We start from the raw sequence: 19,881 nt of genomic DNA on the forward strand, positions 1-19,881 counted from the left end.
ATAGTCTTATTCAGAGAGACCTTGATTGCTTTCCACTTCTGTAAAATATCACAATGGTCCATCTCATTGATAAGATTAGGCTGATTTGATGAGTGAGCAAGAAGTAGCAAGCACACTTGAATTATTGGTGAGACAGTTATGTACCAGAGGTTGTGAAATAAATATGACTAAAATTCGGAGACCTTCTACCTCCATAATGTTCCTAGAGGTCCAGCCTTGGGAAGCTTGTCACAATATCTTTTACAGGGTGAAGAACAAGTTGTTGTGTGAGGCCCCTGTTATAACCAAGAAAGAGGCATAGTACCTACTAGGCCTTTTCAGATTTTTGAAGCATCACACTTTTCATCTGAATATGTCCCCCAGCCCACTGATTAGTGACCCAAAGGGCTGCCAGCTTTCAGGGGCATCCAAAACAGGAAAAGACTCTGCAACTAATTCAGGCTGCGTTGCAAACACCTCTACCCTTTGGGCCATATGAACCAGGAGATTCAATGGTGCTTGAAGTTTCAGTGGCAGATAGGAATGTTGTTTGGAGCCCGCAGCTAAAGAACTGTGGCAGCAGTGTCCTGCTCATTAAATCTACTTGTCTTACCATGTTTCCCATTATCCTGAAGCAGCTGGATAAATAGAACGGTGAAATGGCTTTTTGAAGTTACAATTACAATGCCAATGACGTGACAGTAGTTTGCAGTGTTCCCACAGGTGAATCAGAGAATACGCCTCTAGGATTTTGAAGCAAGGCCCTGCCATTTTCTGCAGATAACTAGTATTCTTTGGAGTGACAGCTCTTGGCCCACTGCTGGACTTTGGGGGAATATTTGAACGTTGGTCATCAAGTCACCATGTGAACTACACTGCTTGTCATGAACTTGGTGTTTTCTGGCCCATCGAGTCTTAAAGTGGGTTGTGCGCAGCAGCATTTCATCATGAAATGGATGTGGTATACACGTGCCCAGGCTTAGCAGGTTCTAAGGCACAACTAAGTTATGAGGAAGTGGCTCAAATCCTCACAGTCTCCACTGCAGCCATGCCACCTTCTTTTCTTCAGCCTGTGTCAATGCCCAAATGTCCAGATTTCCAACTATATACTGATTCATGGTCCATGGCCAATGGTTTGGCTGGGTGTCAGGCACCTGGTAGATGCATGATTAGAACATTGATGACAAAGACAGACGTTTGTGGAAGAGGTATGTGGACGGACCTTTGTGAGTGGTCAAAAGCTGTCAAAATATTTGTATTCCATGTGAGTTCTAGCCAACAAGGGGCCTTAGTGGATAGAGAGCTTAATAATCAAGTGGATAAAAACACTGGTTCTGGGGACACCACTCTCACTCCTTCCCCAGCCACCCCTGTCATTGCCTGATGGGTCCATGAACAAAGTGGCCATGGTGGCAGAAATTGAGGTTACACATGTGCTCAGCAACACGGACTTCCACTCACAAAGGCTGACCTGGCTATGGCCACTGCTGAGTGCCCAATTTGCCAGCAGCAGAGACCAAAACTGAGCCCTCAGTATGGCCCAGTTTCTTGGGGTGATCAGCCAGCTACATGGTGACACATTAATTATATCGGACCTCTTTCATCAAGGAAATGGCAGAAGTTTGTCCTCACTGGAATAGCCAGTTACTGTGGATATGGGTTTCCCCACTCTTCACGCAATGCTTCTGATAAGACTACCATTCGTGGTCTCGCAAAATGCCTTATTCATCATTATGGTATTCAACACAACATTGCCTCTGACCAGTGCACTAACTTTACAGCTAAAGAAATGTGACCATGAGCTCCTGCTCATTACATCTATTGGTCTTACCATGTTTCTCATTATCCTGAAGCAACTAAATTAATAGGATACTGAAGTGGCCCTTTGAAGTTACAATTGCAATGTCAACTATGTAACAATACTTTGCAGGGCTATTGCAAAGTTCTCCAGAAGACCACGTATTCTCTGAATCAGCATCCAATATATGGTATTGTTACTTCCATAGCCAAATTTCACTGGTCCAGGAATCAAGTGATGGAAGTAGAAATTTTGCCACTCACTATCACTACTGGTGTTTCACTAGCAACATTTTTGTTTCCTGTTTTTTATGATATTATGTTCTGCTGGCCTAGAGGTCTTAACTCTCCGAGGAAAAGTGCTGCCACCAGATGAAACAATAATGATTACATTAAAGTGGAAGTCAAGATTGCCACCTGGACACTTGGGCCTCTTCCTCCCTTTATGCCAACATTCTAAAAAGGCAGTAACAGTGTTGACTGGGTTGATTGACCTGAACTATCAAGATGAAATCAACCTACTCCTCCACGATGGAGGGAAGAAAGAGTGTGGTATAACATACAGAAGATGCATTAACATGTGTTTTAGAATTACCATGAAGTGTGATTAATGTCAGTGAAAACTACAACAGCCCAATCCTGACAGGGCTACAGTTGGATCAGACCCTTCAGGTATTAAGGTTTTGGTCACTCACCAGGGTAACAACAACAAAAAGAGGCAACAAAAACAACAACAAAACAATAAAAACCGCAACCTGCTGAGGAGCTTGCTGAAGGCAAAAGGAACACAGAATGGCTAGTAGAAGAAGTTAGTCATCCATACCTGCTATAAACAAATGACCAGCTGCAGAAATGAGGACGTTGTCTTAAGTGTTTCCTCCTTCTTTTGCTAAAAAAAAAAGAGTTGTGCATGTATACACATGTACAGTGAGAATATGTTTTTTATTTTCCTTTATCATGCTACATAAGATTTATTGAGTTCTTATCAACATTTGCATATTGCAAACTTCATGAAATAGTGTTTTCATTGGGTGTTGTTGCATTCCTGGTTGTAAGAGGATAATTGAATTATGTTAGGTGTAGGTATTACCTCATTTTTGTTCTGCATTTGAAGATTATGTATTATAGCAGAAGATGCATTTCGATTCAAGTTAACAAGGGGCGGATTTGTGATGGTTAATGCTGAGTGTCTAATTAATTGGATTGAGGGATACAGATTATTAATCCTGGATGCGTTTTTTCCCCCCCAAAAATTAACATTTGAGTCAATGGGAAGATCTACATTAATCTGGTGGGCACAATCTCATCAGCTTCTAGCAAACATCAAACAGACAGAAACATGTCAAAAAGTGAGATGGGCCTAGCTTCCAAAGCCTATGTCTTGCTTCTATGCTGGATACATTTTCTCTCGGACAGTGGACTCCAAGTTCTTCAGGTTTGGGACTCAGCCTTGCTCTCCTTTTGGCTCAGCTTGCAGGCAGCCTACTGGGATCACGTGCATAAGTACTTATAACCTCCCTTTCATATTTATATATACATATAGGTACACACACACACACATATATATGTGCATATATAAAAATATATAAAGGGATGGCAAATTAAACAGTTTGTAAGTATTCTCAAAAAGCATTTTCTTTTATTACACTTTAAGTTATAGGGTACATGTGCACAACGTGCAGGTCAGTTACATATGTATACACTTGCCATGTTGGTGTGTTGCACCCGTTAACTCGTCATTTAACCTTAGGTATGTCTCCAAATGCTATCCCTCCCCACGCCCCCTACCCCAAAACAGGCTCCAGTGTCTGATGTTCCCCATCCTGTGTCCATGTGTTCTCATTGTTCAATTCCCACTTATGAGTGAGAACATGCAGAGTTTGGTTTTTTTGTCCTTGCGATAGTTTACTGAGAATGATGATTTCCAATTTCAACCATGTCCCTACAAGCGACAGGAACTCATAATCTTTTATGGCTGCATAGTATTCTGTGATGTATATGGGCCACATTTTCTTAATCCAGTCTATCATTGCTGGACATTCAGCTTGGATCCAAGTCTTTGCTACTGTGAATAGTGCCACAATAAATATACGTGTGCATGTGTCTTTATAGCAGCATGATTCATAATCCTTTGGGTATATACCCAGTAATGGGATTGCTGGGTCAAATGGTATTTCTAGTTCTAGATCCGCGAGGAATCCCCACACTGACTTCCACAATGGTTGAACTAGATTACAGTCCCACCAACAGTGTAAAAGTGTTCCCATTTCTCCATATCCTCTCCAGCACCTGTTGTTTCCTGACTTTTTAATGATAACCATTCTAACTGGTGTGAGATGCTATCTCATTGTGGTTTTGATTTGCATTTCTCTGATGGCCAGTGATGGTGAGCATTTTTTCATGTGTCTTTTGGCTGCATAAATGTCTTCTTTCGAGAAGTGTCTGTTCATATCCTTCACCCACTTTTTGATGGTTTTTTATTTTCTTGTAAATTTTTTGGAGTTATTTGTAGATTCTGGATGTTAGTCCTTTGTCAGATGAGTAGATTGTGAAAATTTTCTCCCATTCTGTAGGTTGCCTGTCCACTCTGATGGCAGTTTCTTTTGCTGTGCAGAGGCTCTTTAGTTTAGTTAGATCCCATTTGTCAATTTTGGCTTTTGTTGCCATTGCTTTTGTTGTTGTAGCCACGAAACACTTGCCCATGCCTATATCCTGAATGGTATAGTCCAGGTTTTCCTCCAGGGTTTTTATGGCTTAAGGTCTAATATTTAAGTCTTTAATCCATCTTGAATTAATTTTTGTATGAGGTGTAAGGAATTGATCCAGTTACAGCTTTCTACATGTGGCTAGCCAATTATCCCAGCACCATTTATTAAATAAGGAATCATTTCCCCATTTCTTGTTTTTGTCAGGTTTGTCACAGATCAGATGGTTGTAGATACGCAGCATTATTTCTGGGGCTCTGTTCTGTTCCATTGATCTACATCTCTGTTTTGGTACCAGTACCATGCTGTTTTGGTTACTGTAGCCTTGTAGTATAGTTTGAAGTCAGGAGCGTGATGCCTCCAGCTTTGTTCTTTTGTCCTAGGATTGTCTTGGCAATGAAGGCTCTTTTTCGGTTCCATGTGAACTTTAAAATAGTTTCTTTTTTTCCAATTCTGTGAGGAAAGTCATTGGTAGCTTGATGGGAATGGCACTGAATCTGTAAATTACCTTGGGCTTTATGGCCATTTTCATGATATTGATTCTTCCTACACATGAGCATGGAATGTTCTTCCATTTGTGTGTATCCTCTTTTATTTCATTGAGCAGTGGTTTGCGGTTCCCCTAGGAGATGTACTCCACGTCCCTTGTAAGTTGGATTCCTAGGTATTTTATTCTCTTATTTTATTTTATTTTTTTATTATTACACTTTAAGTTTTAGGTACATGTGCACAATGTGAAGGTTTGTTACATATGTATCCATGTGCCATGTTGGTGTGCTGCACCCATTAACTCGTCACTTAGCATTAGGTATATGTCCTAATGCTATCTCTCCCGCCTCCACCCTCCCCCCACCCCACAGCAGTCCCCAGAGTGTGATGTTCCCCTTCCTGTGTCCATGTGTTCTCATTGTTCAATTCCCACCTATGAGTGAGAACATGTGGTGTTTGGTTGTTTGTCGTTGCGTTAGTTTACTGAGAATGATGATTTCCAGTTTCGTCCATGTCCTACAAAGCACATGAACTCATCATTTTTTCTGCCTGCAAGATATACCATGGTGTATATGTGCCACATTTTCTTAATCCAGTCTATCGTTGTTGGACATTTTGGTTGGCTCGAAGTCTTTGCTATTGTGAATAGTGCCGCAATAAACATATGCGTGCATGTGCCTTTATAGCAGCATAATTTACTGTCCTTTGGTTATATACTCAGTAATGGGATGGCTGGATCAAATGGTATTTCTAGTTCTAGATCCCTGAGGAATCCCCACACTGACTTCCGCAATGGTTGAACTAGTTTCCAGTCCCACCAACAGTGTAAAAGTGGTCCTATTTCTCCACATCCTCTCCAGCACCTGCTGTTTCCTAACTTTTTAATGATTGCCATTCTAACTGGTGTGAGATGGTATCTCATTGTGGTTTTGATTTGAATTTCTCTGATGGTCGGTGATGGTGAGCATGTTTTCATGTACTTTTTTGCTGTATAAATGTCTTCTTTTGAGAAGTGTCTGTTCATGTCGTTTGCACAATTTTTGATGGGGTTATTTGTTTTTTTCTTCTAAATTTGTTTGAGTTCTTTGTAGATTCTGGATATTAGCCCTTTGTCAGATGAATGGGTTGTGAAAATTTTCTCCCATTTTGTAGGTTGCCTGTTTATTCTGATGGTAGTTTGTTTTGCTGTACAGAAACTCTTTAATTAAATTAGATCCCAATTGTCAGTTTTGGCTTTTGTTGCCTTTGCTTTTGGTGTTTTAGACATGAAGTCCTTGTTCATGACTATGTCCTGAATGGTGTTGCCTAGGTTTTTTCTAGGGTTTTTATGGTTTTAGGTCTAACATGTAAGTCTTTCATCCATCTTGAATTAATTTTTGTGTAAGGTGTAATGAAAGGATCCAGTTTCAGCTTTCTACATATGGCTAGCCAGTTTTCCCAGCACCATTTATTAAATAGGGAATCCTTTCCCCATTGCTTGTTTTTCTCAGGTTTGTCAAAGATCAGATAGTTGTAGATATGTGGAGTTATTTCTGAGGGCTCTGTTCTGTTCCATTGCTCTATATCTCTGTTTTGGTACCAGTACCATGCTCTTTCGGTTACTGTAGCCTTGTAGTATAGTTTGAAGTTAGGTAGCATTAGCATGATGCCTCCAGCTTTGTTCTTTTGCCTTAGGATTGACTTGGTGATTCAGGCTCTTTTTTGGTTCCATATGAACTTTAAAGTAGTTTTTTCCAATTCTGTGAAGAAAGTCATTGGTAGCTTGATGGGGATGTCATTGAGTCTGTAAATTACCTTGGACAGCATGGCCATAGTCACGATATTGATTCTTCCAACCCATGAGCATGGAAAGATCTTCCATTTGTTTGTATCCTCTTTTATTTCCTTGAGCAGTTGTTTGTAGTTCTCCTTTAAGAGCTCCTTCACATCCCTTGTAAGTTGGATTCCTAGGTATTTTATTCTCTTTGAAGCAATTGTGAATGGGAGTTCACTCATGATTTGGCTCTGTGTTTGTCTCTTATTGGTGTATAAGAATGCTTGTGATTTTTGTTCATTGATTTTGTATCCTGAGACTTTGCTGAAGTTGCTTATCAGCTTCAGGAGATTTTGGCTGAGACAATGATATAGAGCCAAAATTTCTGGATACACAGTCGTGTCATCTGTAAACAGGGACAATTTGACTTCCTCTTTTCCTAATTGAATACCCTTTATTTCCTTCTTCTGCCTAATTGCCCTGACCAGAACTTCCGAAACTATGTTGAATAGGAGTGGTGAGAGAGGGCATCTCTCTCTTGTGCCAGTTTTCAAAGGGAATGCTTCCAGTTTTTGCCCATTCAGTATGATATTGGCTGTGGGTTTTTCACAGATAGCTCTTATTATTTTGAGATACGTCCCATCAATACCTAATTTATTGACAGATTGTAGCATGAAGCATTGTTGAATTTCGTCAAAGGCCTTTTCTGCATCTATTGAGATAATCATGTGGTTTTTGTCATTGTTGCCGTTTATATACTGGTTTGCATTTATTGATTTGCTTATGTTGTACCAGCCTTGCATCCCATGGATGAAGCCCACTTGATCATGGTGGATAAGCTTGTTGATGTGGTGCCGGATTCGGTTTGCCCGTATTTTTCTGAGGATTTTTCCATCAATGTTCATCAAGGATATTGGTCTAAAATTCTCTTTTTTGTTTGTGTCTCTGCCCGGCTTTGGTGTCAGGGTGATGCTGGCCTCATAAAATGAGTTAGGGAGGACTCCCTCGTTTTCTATTGATTGGAATAGTTTCAGAAGGAATGCTATCAGTTCCTCCTTGTACCTCTCGTGGAATTCAGCTGTGAATCTATCTGGTCCTGTACTCTCTTTGGTTGGTAAGCTATTGATTATTGCCACAATTTCAGAACCTGTTATTGATCTATTCAGAGTTGCAACTTCTTCCCGGTTTAGTCTTGGGAGGGTGTATGTGTTGAGCAATTTCTCCATTTCTTCTAGATTTTCTAGTTTCTTTGCACAGAGGTGTTTACAGTATTCTCTCATGGTAGTTTGTATTTCTGTGCGATCTGTGGTGATATGCCCTTTAACATTTTTTATTGTGTCTATTTGATTCTTCTCTCTTTTCTTCTTTATTTTTCTTGCTAGTGGTCTACCAATTTTGTTAATCTTTTCAGAAAGCCAGCTCCTGGATTCATTAATCTCTTGAAAGGTTTTTTTCTTTTTTTTTTTTTTTTTTGTCTCTATTTCCTTCAGTTCTGCTGTGATTTTAGTTATTTCTTGCCTTCTGCTAGCTTTTTAATGTATTTGCGCTTGCTTTTCTAGTTCTTTTAATTGTGATGTTAGGGTGTCAATTTTGGATGTTTCCTGCTTTCTCTTGTGGGCATTTAGTGCTGTAAACTTCCCTCTACACACTGCTTCAAATGTGTCCCAGAGATTCTGGTATGTTGTGTCTTTGTTCTCCTTGGTTTCAAAGAACATTTTTATCTCTGCCTTTATTTAGTTATGTACCCCGTAGTCAATCAGGAGCAGGTTGTTCAGTTTCCATGTAGTTGAGTGAGTTTCTTCATTCTGAGTTCTAGTTTGATTGCATTGTGATCTGACAGAGAGTTTGTTATAATTTCTGGTCTTTTACATTTGCTGAGGAGTGCTTTTCTTGCAACTATATGGTCAATTTTGGAAGAGGTGTGGTGTGCTGCTGAAAAAACTGTATATTCTGTTGATTTGGGGTGGAGAGTTCTGTAGATGTCTATTAGTTCCTCTTGGTGCAGAGCTGAGTTCAATTCCTGGGTATCCTTGTTAACTTTCTGTGTCATTGATCTATCTAATGTTGACAGTGGGGTGTTAAAGTATCTCATTGTTATAATGTGGGAGTCTAAGTCTCTTTGTAGGTCACTCAGGACTTGCTTTATGAATCTGGGTGCTCCTATATTGGGTGCATACATATTTAGGATAGTTGGCTCTTCTTTTAGTATTGATCCCTTTATCATGATGTCATGGCCTTCTTTGTCTCTTTTGATATTTGTTGGTTTAAAGTCTGTTTTATCAGGACTCGGATTGCAACCCCTGCCTTTTTTTGTTTTCCATTCGTTTGGTAGGTCTTACTCTATCCTTTTATTTTGAGCCTATGTGTGTCTCTGCACGTGTGATGCATTTCCTGAATACAGGACACTGATGGGTCTTGACCCTTTATCCAACTTGCCAGTGTGTGTCCTTTAATTGGAGCATTTAGCCCATTTACATTTAAAGTTAATATTGTTATGTGTGAATTTGATCCTGTCTTTATGATGTTAGCTGGTTATTTTGCTCTTTATTGATGCAGTTTCTTCCTAGCCACGACGGTCTTTACAATTTGGCATGTTTTTGCAGTGGCTGGTACCTGTTGTTCGTTTCCATTTTTAGTGCTTCCTTCAGGAGCTCTTTTAGAGCAGGCCTGGTGGTGACAAAATCTCTGAGTATTTGCTTCTCTGTAAAGTATTTTATTTCTCCTTCACTTATGAAGCTTAGTTTGGCTGGATATGAAATTCTGGATGGAAAATACTTTTCTTTAAGAATGTTGAATATTGGCCCCCACTCTCTTCTGGCTTGTAGAGTTTCTGCCAAGAGATCCGCTTTTAGTCTGATGGGCTTCCCTTTGTGGGTAACCCAACCCTTCTGTCTGGCTGCCCTTAACATTTTTTCCTTCATTTCAACTTTGGTGAATCTATTTTTTTCTCTTTGAAGCGATTGTGAATGTGATTTCACTCATGAGTTGGCTCTGTGTTTGTCTGTTATTGGTGTCTAAGTATGCCTGTGATTTTTGCACATTGATTTTGTATCCTGAGACTTTGTTGAAGTAGCCTTTTAGCTTAAGGCGATTTTGGGCTGAGATGATGGGGACAGATAATATACAATCTTATCATCTGCAAACAGGGACAATTTGACTTCCTCTTTTCTTAATTCAATACCCTTTATATCCTTCTCCTGCCTGATTGCCCTGGCCAGAACTTCCAACACTATGTTGAATAGGAGTGGTGACAGAGGACATCACTGTGTTGTGCCAGTTTTCAAAGGGAATGCTTCCAGTTTTTGCCCATTCTGTATGATATCAGCTGTGGGTCTGTCATAGATAGCTCTTAGTATTTTGAGATACGTCCCATCAATACCTAATTTATTGAGATTTTTTAGCATGCAGGATTGTTGAATGTTGTCAAAGGCCTTTCCGTCATCTATTGAGATAATCATGTGGTTTCTGTCGTTTCTTCTGTTTATATGCTGCGTTACATTTATTGATTTGCATATGTTGAACCAGCCTTGCATCCCAGGGATAAAGCCCACTTGATCATGGTGGATAAGCTTTTTGATGTGCTGCTGGATTCTGTTTGTCTGTACTTTCTTGAGGATTTTTGCATCGATGTTCATCATTGATATTGGTCTAAATTTCGCTTTTTTTGTTGTGTCTCTGCCAGGCTTCAGTGTCAGGATGATGCTGGCCTCCAAAAATGACTTAGAGGGGATTCCCTCTTTTTCTATTTATTGGAATAGTTTCAGAAGGAATGATACCAACTCTTCCTTGTACCTCTGGTAGAATTCAGCTGTGAATCCATCTGGTCCTGGAATTTTTTTGGTTGTATAGCTATCAATTATTTCCTCAATTTCAGAGCCTGTTATTGGTCTATTAAGAGATTCAACTTCTTCCTGGTTTAGACTTGGGAGGTTGTATGTGTTCAGGAATTTATCCATTTCTTCTAGATTTTCAAGTTTATTTGCGTAGAGGTGTTTATAGTACTCTCGGATGGTAGTTTGTATTTCTGTGGGATTGGTGATCGTATTCCCTTTACATTTTTTGTTGCATCTATTTGATTCTTCTATATTTTCTTCTGTATTAGTCTTGCTAGTGGTCTGCCAGTTTTGTTGATGATTTCAAAAAAAACCAGCTCCTGGATGAACTGATTTTTTGAAGGGTTTTTAGTGTCTCTATCTCCTTCAGTTCTGCTCTGATCATAGTTATTTCTTGCCTTCTGCTAGCTTTTGAATGTGTTTGGTATTGCTTCTCTAGTTCTTTTAATTGTGATATTAGGATGCGAATTAGATATTTCCTGCTTTCTGTTGTGGGAATTTAGTGCTATAAATTTAGCTCTTCACACTGCTTTGAATGTGTCCCAGATATTCTGGTATGTTGTGTCCCTGATCTCGTTGGTTTCAAAGAACATCTTTATTTCTTCCTTCATTTTGCTGTGTACCCAGTAGTCATTTAGGAACAGGTTGCTCAGTTTCCATGTAGTGTAGCGGTTTTGAGTGAGTTTCCTAATCCTGAGCTCTAGTTTGATTGCACTGTGCTCTGAGAGACAGTTTGCTATAATTTCTCTTCCTTTACATGTGCTGAGGCACGCTTTTGTTCCAACTATGTGGTAAATTTTGGAATAGGTGTGATACGTGGTGCTGAAAAGAATGTATATTCTGTTGATTTGGGATGAAGAATTCTGTAGATGTCTATTAGGTCCGCTAGGTGCAGAGCTGAGTTCAATTCCTGGATATCCTTGTGAACTTTTTGCCTCATTGATCTGTCTAATGTTGACAGTGTGGTGTTACAGTCTCCCATTATTGTGTGTGATTATAAGTATCTTCGTAGGTCACTTAGGACGTGCTTTACGAATCTGGGTGCTACTGTATTGGGTGTCTATATATTTAGGATAGTTAGCTCTTCTTGTTGAATGGATCGCTTTACCAATATATAATGGCCTTCCGTGTCTCTTTTGATCTTTGTTGGTTTAAAGTCTGTTTGATCAGGACTCGGATTGCAACCCCTGCCATTTTTTGTTTTCCATTTGCTTGGTAGCTCTTCCTCCATCCCTTTATTTTGAGCCTATGTGTGTCTCTGCACGTGAGATGGGTTTCCTGAATACAGCACAGTGATGGTCTTGACTCTTTATCCAAGTTGTCAGTCTGTGTCTTTTAATTGGAACATTCAGCCCATTCACATTTAAGGTTAATATTGTTATGTGTGAATTTGATCTTGTCATTATGATGTTAGCTGATTATTTTGCTCATTAGTTGATGAAGTTTCTTCCTAGCCTCGATGGTCTTCAAATTTGGCATGTAGTGACAGTGGCTGGTACCAGTTGTTCCTTTCCATGTTTAGCACTTCCTTCAGGAGCTCTTTTAGGGCAGGCCTGATGATGACAAAATCTCCCAGCGTTTGCTTGTCCATAAAGGATTTTGTTTCTCTTTCACTTATGAAGCTTAGTTTGGCTGGATATAAAATTCTAGGTTGAAAATTATTTTCGTTAAGAATGTTTAATATTGGCACCCACTCTCTTCTGGCTTGTACGCTTTCTGCTGAGAGATCAGCTGTTAGCCTGATGGGCTTCCCTTTGTGGGTAGCCCGACCTTTCTCTCTGGCTGCCCTTAACATCGTTTTCCCCTCATTTCAACTTTGGCAAATCTGAAAATTATGTGTCTTGGAGTTGCCCTTCTCGAGGAGTATCTTTGTGGTGTTCTCTGTATTTCCTGAATTTGAATGTTGGAATGCTTTGTTAGATTGAGGAAGTTCTCCTGGATAATATTCTGCAGAGAGTTTTCCATCTTTGTTCCATTCTCCCTGTGACTTTCAGGTACACCAATCAGACATAGATTTGGTCTTTTCACATAGTCCCATATTTCTTGGAGCCTTTGTTCACTTCTTTTTATTCTTTAATCTCTAAACTTCTCTTCTCACTTCATTTCATTTGTTTGATTTTCCATCACTAATACCCTTTCTTCCAGTTGATTGAATCAGCTACTGAGGCTTGTGCCTTCCTCAAGTAGATCTTGTGCTTTGGTTTTCAGCTCCATCACGTCCTTTAAGGACTTCTCTCCATTGGTTATTCTGGATACCCATTCCTCTAATTATTTCCAAGGTTTTTAACTTCTTTGTCATGGGTTTGAACTTCCTCCTTTAGCTCAGAGTAGTTTGATCGTCTGAAGCCTTCTTCCTGCAACTCATCCAAGGCATTCTACATCCAGCTTTGCTCCATTGCTGGTGAGGAGTTGTGTTCCTTTGGAGGAGGAGAGGTGCTCTGATTTTTAGAGCTTCCATTTCTTCTGCTCTATTTTGTCCCCATCTTTGTGGTTTTAACTATCTTTGGTCTTTGATGATGGTGATGTACAGATGGGGTTTTGGTGTGGATATTCTTTCTGTTTGTTAATTTTCCTTCTAACAGTCAGGACCCTCAGCTGCAGGTCTGTTGGAGTTTGCTGGAGGTCCACTCCAGACCCTGTTTCCCTGGGTATCAGCAGCAGAGGCTGCAGAACAGCAGATATTGGTGAACAGCAAATGTTGCTTCCTGATTGTTCCTCTGGAAGTTTTGTCTCAGGGAATTACCCAGCCATGTGAGGTGTCATTTTGACCATACTGATGGGTGCCTCACAGTTAGGCTACCTGGGGATCCAGGACCAACCTGGGGAGGCAGTCTGTCCGATCTCAGATATTCAGTAAACACTACTCTCCTCCATGCTGTCAGACAGGGACATTTAAGTCTGTAGAGGTTTCTGCTGCCCTTTGTTTGGCTATACCCTGCCCCCACAGGTGGAATCTACAGAAGCAGGCAGGCTTCCTTGAGCTGCGGGGGGCTCCACGCAGTTTGACCTTCCCAGCCCCTTCCTTTACCTGCTCAAGCCTCAGCAATGGTGGGCACCCCTCCCCCAGCCTCACTTCCACCTTGCAGTTTGATCTCAGGCTGTCATGCTAGCAATGAGTGAGGCTCTGTGGGCATAGGACCCTCCAACCAATTCACAGGCTATAATATTCTGGTGTGCCATTTGCTAAGACCGTTGGAAAAGTGCAGTGTTAGGGTGGGAGTGACTTGATCTTTCAGGTGCCATCTGTCACACTTTTCTTTGACTAGGAAAGGGAATTCCCTGACCCCTTTTGCTTCCTGGGTGAGGTGATGTCTCACCTTGCTTTGAGTCATACTCGGTACACTACATCCACTGTCCTGCACCCACTTGATAACACTCCCCAATGAGATGAACCCAGTACCTCAGTTGGAAATGGAGAAGTCACCCGTCTTCTTCCTTCAGGTCTTGAGCTGATCCCTATCCCTAGGATACAATCAAAAAGCATTCTTTTAATAAATACTATAACTGTAAAGCTTCTTTTAATAAGTCAGCTTGTTCAATGGTGACATTGTAAACTAATTCCATACAAAAAAATTCTGTCATATATACACGTGTATATGTGCTTCAGTGGTCCATACACATCTATGTAAAAAAAAAAAAAAAAGAAAAAAAAAAAGAAATTTTAAAGTACTTATTTTTCTACTTACTTAATTCCAAGCCTCTAGAACATATATCAGGGGAATTATTTAACAAATGGCTACCAATTAGTAAATACACTTCATTTCTTTAAAAACAAAGGTGTATTATGTCTTCTTAGAAAATGACAATTTAAACTTTCAGAAATTTTTAGTAAATACTGGTTCTGTAATCATTGTAAAATGTACCCATGAACATCATGTTTAAATTTAAGTAATCTATAAAGCCTAGCTCCCTCAGTGAAAAAACTGTTACAGGTAGTAATAGTAATAGTAACAGTAATAATAATAAAATAGTGCCAGCACATTGAAAAATCAGGTCAGTCACAGGTTTCAATAAATATTTCTCTTTCACTACAAGCTTTACCTGAACAACTTTGCTTCTACAAATAGTGCCAGCTTCTGTACACCACTTACTGTCTCCAATGCCTCAATTTCACACTCTCTGCATTTTTCCAAGATTGTGTCTTAACAGCAGAGCTCTCCTTTAGTATATTAAGCAAAAAAAAGTTAATCTTGCCTTTTCCTTTTAGGTATTCAATGGCATTTTATTAATCTTGGAGAAAAAGCAAGCCCTATATGGGTAGGAGTTCTGCCAAGTGGAGAAGGCCCTAGCATCAACAACAGAGCCTACAGCTCAGGTGCTAAGTGGGAACTAAGGAAGCAGTGTAAATGTGGATAATTACCAGTTTGCTGCTAGTTGCTCACGTTCTGAAACAAATTTTTGATTCAAATGAAAAAGATTTTCCATTGTAGAAATTCACCTCCTTTTGGATCTATCTTAACATTTTTAGAAATTTTTCCTGTTACATCAGTTTCCTCATTTGTTGATTTTTGTTTTCTCTTACTGTCTAATATGCATTGCTTGTGAACGCATTATTTTATTATGTTCGAACGAGGCAGAGAACAAATAATTCTGATCAAAGATGCCCACTATGCAAACTTCTATCAAATTATTTTTTAAATGTGGGTGATAATTGAGCATTGGTTCTACTAACTAACTTTAGCGAAATTGAAAATCCTCTAACCCCAGCTATAATCCTTGAAAATTTGCTTTCATTTGGCTCACTTATTGTAATATCCTAGGATCATTCTTGACTATATTATGCCTGGGATCATTCATGACTATATTATGGATACACATTGTGTTTTCTCAAGCACAATGTGTATCCATAATATAGTGTGCCAATGCACCTGTATGCACGTGTATTATTGATGCCTTTCAACTGTACTAAAGATCAGCTCTATCCCAAATGCCATTCATTGACTTTTCTCCCTTGGTACCTCCAAAACAGAGGCTGACAAAGGTGTTATTTTTTGACATTCATGTATTACAAAAATGTTGAAAAAGTAATTGGAAGGAAAAACAGAGAAATAGAAAATATATTGTTTAATTTCTAATCATTGATTAACTGAACTGACCTTACTTTATTAATGTTTACCCTAAGTTGAATCAATGGAAATTATATACACTTTTTCAAATCCCTCTGCTTTATGGAAACCAAAGTTGGAGTTAAGAAATCTTCAAAATATAATATCAAAGAGTTACAATTGTGAGCCACTAAAAATAATTTTATCAACAGATGTTTCAACACTGTTAACTTCTCAAAGGTGTCTGACACTCAAGATTTTAGTATATTTAGCAGCATTTCTAACCTCTCAGCAATAGATGCTAGTAAGAACCTTACCAATACCACTTTCAGTCATGAACCAGGGTTAGAGTGAAATCTAAAGTGAAATCTGCAGACCTATAAAAACCCCAGACAATCACGTGGACTGTCTGTTACGTCTATGAGCTTATCCTCTATAATTTTTCCCCTTCTACAGTCTGCTGCAGCCACAGGTAGCTGGATTTTTAAAAACAATTCATACCAGCTTCCACCAGGAATCATTGTACTTATTGATCTTGCTGCATGCTTACATTATTTTCTTATTATTGTCTTTAGATATTTATTTGAAAGTCACTTTGTAAGCCACTTACTGTATATTTGTTTTACAAAAATCAAAGTGTGCTTTATAACAGAGAATCTTAATTCATACATTTTCTACAAAATTGATAATTTGACTTAAAAAAAAAAAACTTTCTAACATAACCACTAAAACAAAAACCTAACCTCTGGGATTCAAAATTAGAAGTGTAACATTCACTTTAAGTATTTTAAACAAGAGACAAAACATAAACCTCATAAATAACCATAAACTCTGAAATTAGAAAACACTGAGTGATTCATAGACAAAAATTAAAGCAAAACTGCAGGGATGGCAGTTTCAAAACATTCCAAGAAAAAAAAAAAGTTTCAAACCATCAAAGACAGTCTGGACCCTGAAAATCCATAGTTTATATCAACCAAGTAAACATTTAATCCAGAAAGACAATTATAAAATCGTAAATTTTTTTTTCTTTAAGGATTGTTATATCACCTCCTAGGCACAAATGAAACCTTCAGAATTGAAATCCACACGGTCAAAATGAGGACTTGATTCCTGCTCCTAGAAAAAGCAAAGAAGCCCTTATGTGCTAAATTGTATTTTTTTTTCCCCAGTCTTTCTAGAGGACATATGAAAATTTGATAAAATAAACATTTATTTCTCCTTTGCCTAACTCAGAAGTCACTACTGATTGGAAATTCCAGGAATTTGTCACAAATATTTAAGTTGCTGTGTACAAAAATACGGTTTTTTTACACTAGGTTAAGGATAAACAGGAACAAAAGTTAGAGAGATTAGTATTTGTAAAAATCTGAATATTCAAAAGCAGTTTAACATACTGAAGCACTTAGAAAAATCATGCATATTTTTACAACAGTAACATTTTAAAAGAAATGTAAAACAATAAACTTTAACCCTCAAGTTTATCTGTAGCTTCAGAGTGAGAAGAAAGTGAATGTTAGGAGAGAGAGATAAACAATCCCCCTGAGAGTTAAAGGAGAATGTTAATACATACCCTGTATTTAAAAGTGATAGTTTTCATATTGCTCTTCAATATGCTCTTCAATATTGCTCTTCATTCAAAGTGCCAATGGAATGCAAGCTAAGCTTTTAATAACTAACACATTGCATTTCAGAAATAACAAAAAGCATTCAGAGTTAGCACATTATGACATTTCAAATGCAGAGGTAACTTTCAGTGTTAGCACATTATGACATTTCAAATATAGTTTTCTGAAAAGCAGAAACACAAAAACAAACAGAAAGTTATGAACAATGTAAACTAAATGCAGGAATTAAGTGTGTCCCAAATTTTATAGACAAAGAACTAAAAACAGCAGTCTTAAGTAGGGCTAAAGAGAAATGATAGACAAATGATCAAAGAATCACATGAGAGCGTCAGTGAGACAAATTACAAAAGAACCCTTAAAAAAATGGGATAACTACTGAAATAAAGTCTATAATAAAGAGGTTTAACAGCACATTTGAGCAGGTAAATATTCATTCAATCTGAAGGAATAAAAACTGAAAACACAGTCTGAGGATTAAAATTTAAAAAGAAAGTAAAAAAAAAAAAAATCAAGGGTAAATAGAACACCATGAGGTGTACTGGTACATGCAATATGGACATCTTATAAATGAAGAATAACAGAAGCCAAAAATATGTAAGGCAAAAATGGCTGAACATTTCCTGAACTTAACAATCTCAATCTAAAGATGAAAGAGGACAAAAATCTTTAACGACAATATAGTCAATGATAGCCACATCAGAAAACATTATAGGCAATCAAGAGCCAATACAAAGAAAATTGTAAAAGCAGATAAGGAATAGCAATTTGCTAAGTACAAGAAGGTCTTGATTAAAGTAACAAATGATTGTTCAGCTGAAACCAGGAAGTCAGAAGGTGGTGGGATATCGAAGTTTAACAGAAAAATGCTATCAAACCTGATATATATAACTGGTAAAATGAAATTCAAGCAAACATGTCTGGGTAAAGAAGAGCTAAAGGAAATTGTGACTAAAGCTTCTCTATAAGAAAAATGCTATTACTATTTCAACCCTGGCAAACTTAACTGTTAATGAACAGTCTGTGTGGACAGATATAATCACAGACAATAATATAAATTGAGAAGGATGGAAAACTACAAGAGCAGCATATTTTTATATTGTCGACATTAAACACTAAATTATTCGCACAAGTTAGTATTGTTCATAGTAGGCTATTTTAAGATTTCAATAATAATTGAAATCCCAAATACACCTAATTGTAATATAAAAAATACAACAGAAGGTTTTAAAATATTAGCCAAATTTTTTAAACGAGCAAAAAATAAATTCAGGATCAAGCAGAAGAAAGAGTGTATGGAAAACATGTAAGTCAACGTCAGAGTATGTAACATTTTACTTGTAAGAACTGTAAATGTGAGCTCTTGCTTAAAAAGTCACACATTGTTGCAAGTGTACCCTTAAACGAAGGAGTCACATTTGTGACTTCTATGGGAGGCATGCTTTAGGTGTAAAGGCAAATAGGCCAAAGTAAAATGATAGTAGATTCTGGGAAAGTTATGCAATGTACAACGGATCACCGTATATCTGTCTGTTCAAGTATACAATAGGTGCAGTGGAAGGATTAGTATGATGCAATTACTATAGAATTCCGAGTCTACGTGAAGTTTTCCAGCTTCCAAAAAAAGATTTGCAAAGTAAATAAAAATTAAATTTCATCAATTTTCTAGCCCAGATCAGCAGCAGCTACTTATTTTTTATTAACCACGTCTGTGGGATGCTGCCTTCCAAATGTTTCTGGAGCAGCTTACAAGAGCCATGGTAAACAGAAGGGACTCTGTCCTCCAAATCTCAGGAGGACTCACTTGCTGATTGCTGCTTCTGCTTATGGAGGTCCCGACAGAGGGGAATAGTCATTGTTTTATTCCCTAAACATTATGCAGGCTCTTTGTCCCTCTGTGCAACCAACTTTCAGTAGATTTAAAAAGCAAAAATATTTTTTTCCTGGTTATTCTTCTTTTTCACTGAAGACATTTGTAGACTAAAACTTTCAAAATTAATCATATATAATTAATCATATATAAAATAATATATATTATATAATATAATATATTACATATTATATATAATATATAACATGTCATTAAATTATACATCATATATAATATAGACTTATATATAGTATTATATATTATGTAACATGATATTATATATAATATCATATATAATTATATTATATAATATAATTAATATATATTTTATATCATATATGTCATATGATATATAATACATATATTATATATACTATATGTAATACATGTATTATGTATAGTATATAAGATATATATCATATATTATATATTATATATCATATATACATATCATATGTAATATATAATATATTATATATACTATATCTGATATATTATATATTATATATTATTATATTATTATATATTATATATTATATATTATATGTTATTATATATTATATATTATATATAATATATCAGATATAGTATATATAAATCATATATATATATATACACACACAAATATATATATATATAAAATGAAATGTGGTTTTAACGATACGTGCCCCAAAACAATGTGCCTCAAAAAAGACCCCAGAATAAGCTCACTACAGCTGATTTACAGGAGGGAAAGAGCCTATGTAATGAATAAACAAAATGCTACCAAACCATAGAAGTAGAAA

This window comes from Pongo pygmaeus, chromosome Y (genome assembly GCF_028885625.2).
Source record: "Pongo pygmaeus isolate AG05252 chromosome Y, NHGRI_mPonPyg2-v2.0_pri, whole genome shotgun sequence".
Classification (NCBI taxonomy): domain Eukaryota; kingdom Metazoa; phylum Chordata; class Mammalia; order Primates; family Hominidae; genus Pongo; species Pongo pygmaeus.